The sequence below is a fragment of the Octopus bimaculoides genome, chromosome 3 (assembly GCF_046866305.1).
Source record: "Octopus bimaculoides isolate indiv1 chromosome 3, ASM4686630v1, whole genome shotgun sequence".
Lineage (NCBI taxonomy): Eukaryota > Metazoa > Mollusca > Cephalopoda > Octopoda > Octopodidae > Octopus > Octopus bimaculoides.
In genome coordinates this window covers 53,705,581-53,713,080 of record NC_142930.1, presented here as the reverse complement: position 1 = coordinate 53,713,080, position 7,500 = coordinate 53,705,581, and positions in this window count along the sequence as shown.

Genomic DNA, 7,500 nt, shown 5'->3' with positions numbered 1-7,500 from the left:
GGATTACAACCTGTGTGATCCATAGGATCACACAGGTTGTAATCCTTTGAAACATATGTAGGAATAAAGTATGCAATTATAACATGCGTTTTCTCCAATCCTTAAATTCTTAAATATACTCAAATACCCAAAATTTCAAGGAGTTCCTGCCTTAAAAACAGGAACTAAACCACAGTTATTTTGTGTTCTTTGCTACATTGGTTTCTATTAACCCATTTATTCTATCAGAAGAATTTTTATTCATTAAGATAGAAGAAATACACATAATTATATATATATATATATATATATATATATATATATATATATATATATATATATATATATATATATATATATATATATAGGTATATATATATGTATGTAGTATATATAAAGAAAACATACAAATCTGCACGTATACATACATACAAAAATACCCTGTTGATGCTGTTGAAATTTCAATGATGGAGCCTTGGATCTAGGTTAGAAACCAGCTTTCTCTCTAATGACAAGAAATCTTGAAATAAAACTGAATATTGGCATGCATACATACATACATACATACATTTCTCTAAATTTTCCTTTCCAGATACGTTGTACAGGGTGACTGGAGAAATTAACCGACCAAGCAACCAACCAACATTTATACCGATATCATTATAAAGAGATACTAAGGGAGAGAAAGGTAAATGAGACTGAAGAGATAGGAACTTAGAATGTAATTGGAAGTAACTAAATATTTCGACGCTTAATCTTTTCAGTCACACATTGCCAGCTATTCGATTTATAGTAATAACGCTGACATATTAAAAATATAGCGAGTTAAAAAAAAACACACACACACACGCAAAAATACCAGCAAACTTTTGAACAACTGATATTATTCCAGCAATTAGTAACAAAATCTTCCCCAAGGCTTGTTTAAAATGAAAAAAAAAAAAAACAAAAGGAAAGGAAAAACTCCAGTAAGGTAAATTGAAATCTTTGGACTATGAATGCAGATTGGAGCGGAATTAGTTACTTCAGACAACTGGTGAAAGCAATACATATCTTTCGGTTTTAGTAGACCTCGTTAGCGGTGCATAATCTGCTCAGTTGATAAAATTTGGAAGTGAACTATATATATATATATATATATATATATATATATATATATATATATAGCAATTAGAAAATGGAAGAGAATATGCGGTACCCATCGACTTGCAGACAGATATATATAAATTTAAATAATAAGGGTGAAAAATTGAATATTAATTTGATTAATATCAATTTAAAACTAGTGGCCTAGCAAATTGAAAAATCTGAAGATTCAGAAAAATGATATTACATACATATAAGCGTGATGACCATTAAGTTGACATCCCTTTTGCGCTAGAAGACCACCACCTACGGTCTGACCACTAAAAAAAGATTGTTCTCAAGAAAAATTCAGCAAACACCAGAACGTAAGCGAGCAAGACATTTTTCATTTGTCTTATTCGCATACGTTCTGGTGTTTGCTGAATTTTCTTGAGAATAATCTTTTCTTAGTGGTCAGACCGTAGGTGGTCTTCTTCTAGCAAAAGGGACGTCCACTTAGTGGTCATCCCTCTTATGTGTATGTAAGTATATATATATATATACACACACACACACACACAGACGCACACACATACACACACATGCACACACAGACGCACACACATACACACACATGCACACACATACACACACATGCACACACATACACACACATAGTGAAGCCCCGTGGCTTTGTGGTTTGAGTTTTGCACTTATGACTGTGATTTCGATTCCTGGACCGAGCAATGTGTTGAGCTGTTGAGCAATACACTTCATTTCATCTTCCTCCAGTCCATTCAGCTGCCAAATATGAGTATTCCTGCGACAGACCAGCGTCCTGCCCATGGTGGGTGGGAGTAGTTTATATCCCACAGAATTCGAAAAATTGTCCTTACGATTTGTGACTTGAGAAGGACTTTTGATACTTTTCATATATATATGTATACATGTATGAAGATCGCAGTGGCATGAAACTGAGTCGGTAATCAAACTCTCGGTTTCACTTATAAGAACCCTCTTTCCTTCTCCCACCCCTCTCTCCAAATGTACAGCCTAGCCAGGCTCATGGGCCCGGTTTCCCGGTTTCATTGGTGTATGTGTTCCCCAGCTGGACGGGACGCCAGTCCACCGCAGCGTTACTCATTTTTGGCAGCTGAGTGGACTGGAGCAACGTGAAATGAAGTGTTTTGCTCAAGAACACAACGCGTCACCCGGTCCAGGAATCGAAACCACAATCTTATGATCATGATGCTGACACCCTAACCACTAAGCCACGCGCCTCCACAATATATATATATATATATATATATATATATATATATATATATATATATATATATATATATATATATATATATATATATATATATATATATATATATATATATATATATATATATATATATATATATATATATATATATATATATATATATATATATATATATATATATATATATATATATATATATATATATATATATATATATAGATATATATAAATATATATATATATATATATATATATATATATATATATATATAACACGTATACATATATAATATATAAATATATATACGTATATAATACATATATCAATACATATAATGATATACAAGTATAATAAATTTCATTCGGGTATTAACCCTGGAGTTTACTCTATTAAGCTCATCCACGGTACAGTCTGTCAGAGAATACAGTAAATGATATATTGGTTTATCAAACACAAATGTCCGTAGAGTTTTGAAATTACAAAGAATGAAATTAACAATTAACAGTTGGTTTTTCTGAATTCGATCTCATCAATATTGCTAAATTAGACAAATATAGAAAGCAACTATTGATTCTTGAGATGTCATTGAAATTGCACATACCGAACCAGACTCATCAGAATTATGCATAATGGCTATTGATTGTATGTAGCGACGCTGATTATGAATATCAACAATATGACTGAGGGAAAATACCGCAAGGGAGTGTTCTGTATCATTTGTTACGGTTGATTTCAAAGTTCTTGCAAATCGATCCTAAAACGATCTGAGCTAAAAAAAAATTAGAAGGACGGAATAAAATACCATTTACTATTTAATCATTATACTTTTACGGTGCTACCTTTGTAACTCTTTCTAACATCTATTATATATATTTATAGAGGGCGGCGAGCTGGTAGAATCGTTAGCGCGTCGGGCAAAATGTTTAAGCAGCATTTTCTCATAACACTTTATGCCCTGAGTTCAAATTCCACTGAAATCGACTTTACCTTTCCTCCTTTCGAGGCCGATAAAATAGATACCAGTTGAGCACTGGAGTCGATGTGATCAATTTACACCTCCCCTAATATTGCTGGTATTGTGCCAAAATTTGAAACCATTATATAGTTTACATTGATAGATTGATAGATAGATAGATAGATAGATAGATATTGTATGATATGAGATACAATAAGCATTATTCTGGAACAGACAGGACTACATATGCATCGCCAAGACGCTGAATCGAGCAGTACATTTTGAGAAACGGTGTTTCCGATATGGCTGCATAGTTATGCTGCTGCTGATTCAATGAGCATTTCTATGATTAGAATGGACTCATGTTTTTGAACAATTATATATTAGCAGCTAAGAATCTAATGTAAATTAAAGATTCAATAAGCGATTCAGCGAGTATTCAATAAGCAATGAGTAGTTCAGGGATTATTTCTGTTCGTTTTCTCTCAAAGATTTATACATACAGTATCTTATCTCATTTGAAATAACATCCCCGCTAAAGTGTTACATGCCTGCCTGCCTGCATGCATGCATGTATGTATGTATGTATGTTAATTTCACGGGTAGGCTTCTCCGTTGATCGGATCACATGGAACATTCGTCGTCGTAAACGATGGAGTACCAGTCTTTTTTATATGTTCGCTCATTTGCATGAATACACACACACGCACACACACACACACACACACACACACACACACACACACATGAATGTATATACACATGGTAAGTAATAACGAATCAGATAATCCAGTTATACGATATGCATTTATTTGTGTGCGTGGGTGTATGCGCATGCGTGTGTTTGTGTTGAGGAGGATGTCTGTCTGTCTATCTCTATGACGCAGGCATGATAGAGTGGTTAAGAAATTTGCTTCGCAACAATGAGTCCCTGAGATCTGTGCAATGTATTTGGTAAAAGCCTTTAACATGGCATCAGATAGACCCAAGCCTCGTAAATGAATTTAAGTAGACGGAAACTGTGTAGAAGCCTGTCGAATATACTCACCTATAATGTAGCATTGTCATGCGTGTGCAAACACACACACGTGCAAACACACACACGCAGACATATACACATATACACACACGCATGCACACGCACATATACACACGTGATTATTCAGATAATGTTATAAGAGTAGTTGCGTATTAGTCGTATGGTAAGAAGCTTGCTTCCCAACTACATGGTTATGAGTTCAGCCTCACTGCATGGCACCCTGGGCTAGTGTCTTCTACTATAGTCCCGGTCCTTCTAAAGCCACGTGAGTAGATTTGGTAGGTGGAAACTGAAAATATCATCCCGTCATATATATGTATGTATGTATGTATGTATGTATGTATCCCTCATATATATATATATATATATACACGCATATATATATATATATATATATATATATATATATATATATATATATATATATATATATATATATATATATATATATATATATATATATATATATATACATATATATATATATATATACATATATATATATATATATACACATAATTTGTCTGTATGTATCTTTGTGAATGTGTTTATCCCACCACCACCGCTTGAGAACCAGGGTTGGCTTCTTTATATCTCCGTAACCTAGCTGTTCGGTAAAAGAGACCGAAGAATAATTGCCAGGCTTAAATAAAATAAGTGCTTATGTCGATTTGTTCAACTATAACCCTTCAAGGTGGTACTCCAGCATAGCTGCAGTCTAATGACTAAAGCAAGTCAAAGATAATATATATATATATATATATTTGAAGACAAGCAACAAAAATTCAATAGGTTATAGCAGTACGTACGTTTCGTACAAATTTCATTTATTTATGTAGTGAGAACACCACATAACATGTGCAATGAAAATGTACTCTTCAGCTGCATAATGGAATTTTATTTTAGAAAGTCATTTTGTAGATGTGTGCAAAAACAAGAGTAGGAGAAGAAGAAAACACCATCTTGACTAATCAACAGTCTAGTGTCTTTAGTTTTTACTCTACCAAATTCTGGTGCCTCAAACATTTTAAGTACTACATTTAATCTTTTGTATATATATATATATATATATATATATATATATATATATATATATATATATATGCATATATATATATAATCTAAAGAAGAGGAAAGCAAAATCATGGCAAGATAAGAGTATCAGTTCATTTAAATTAGTTTAATACTGAAGCGAAGTAAGCATTAAACTAATTTAAATGAATTGATCAGTTTATTCTGCCTTGATTTTGTTTTCCTCTTCTTTAAATTACACCTACGGGCTCAAAGGTAGGCTGCAAATCACCGATTCTCTTCCTAATGGGCATTGGCTACTACAGCTACAGTTTCAGCCACCGTTGTAAACTTGGATCAAGTAGCTTATCGATTGGAGCACTCACACCGCATACCTATTAGTCTAGGTCACCACAACATTTGAGGGTGAATAAATTGTTTTAATATTTGGATTCTGTCAGGACGATACCAATGGTTTCATGTAATTAAAATTCGTAATTATTCAATTGTGGCTTGAATAAATACTGGCAGTCGAACTATTCTTGTAAGGCACACAGAACACTCAACTATTAAGACATACAGACACAGAGACACATACGCATACGTATATTTTTAATTGGAAGAAAGTCACAAAAGTGATTCAAGGGTTTATAAACTCATGCATTGAATGCTATTGCTCTTTGTTCAACCAAACACACACACTCATACATACATACATACATACATACATACATACACACACACACACATACCTACATACATACATACATACATACATATGCACAAGTGAGTGAACAAACGAAAAGAGATCTCAGCTCATTTGGCTGGAGTAACATGCACTTAATAACAGCTATCGCTCTGGAATTTTCAAATAATGTATTGTGGAGTTTGGCTCAGCTCCACATTACTTAGAGTTTCATGGGCGTAAGACACGTCTGCCGCATCAGATGTTCAGAATAAAGATTAAAATGGCTGTTAAGTGTTCAGATCTCTTATCAACTACCTCAGGTCATATAGTTGTAATGCTATCAAAGTGATCAATGCATTACGAACAGAATGTTGGCCCCCACCTTGATGACATCCTCCAGTATGTTGTATTCTGTGAATGTAGTATGTATAGAAACGAGTTTACAGTGGACAGATTTGAAGTTAGCTTTCAGGGGACAGTTATAACTGTTTGAAGCTATTTTAAAGAAGCTATTTGTAACTGAATCCAACTTACAGTTAACAGTTATAACTGTGTGAAATTCGGCTGCAAATATAACTGTTAACAGTTACGTACGTTAAAGAATACAAGATACACATCTTTGAAGCTAGCTTACATTTATACATAATTGAAAAAGCGGATTAAAGCAAATGTTTATAACTGTTTAAAGCTAATTTACGGCGGGAATCTATAACACTGCATTATACACTAACGAAATACTAAATGTTGCAATTGCTCTACAACAGTACTGCCGCTTACAAAGGACTGCTAAAATATACTGTAGTAGCTAGATGGATTCTGCTAGCATTAAATATTAATTCTCTTAGTCATGTACAACACGGTACCAACCTCTCAAGCATTTAGCTGATAGGTTGTCGCTGCAGAACGATCACAGAGCGCCGGATGTAACTACATTAGTGTATGTATTTTTTTTTGTTCTTCTAAGATTCTTTTTTAGTTCGAATCCCGCAGCGGTTGGCTTTACATTTATTTTTCGCCTGACACGGGATCAATGATATATAGAGCTTGATTCTATCGGCACTATAATCTATTGCTAGTAAATATTGATGTTATGCTCATGAAAGAAACCAATACTCTGGTGATGGACATAGCAAAAGCTAAATATAATAAAGTACCGAAGTACATCCCTGGAGCAAAAACCCTTTTCAAAAGAATTCAAATTTGCAAACTATTAATCGTTAGAATATTCAGTGATTTTAATATATAATAGCAGAGAAGTGAATACTGGAAAAAATTCACCATCGTGTTGTATATATATCTTATATAATATTTTGAATTAAGGCGGCGAGCTGGCAGAATCGTTAACATGCCGAGCAAAATGCTTAGTGGCATTTCGTCAGTCTTCAAGTCCTGCATTCAAATTCCATTGAGGATGAGTTTGCCTTTCATTCTTTCGAGGTCGATAGAGTAAGTATCAGTCGAGCATTTGGCTCGATGTAGTCGACTTTCC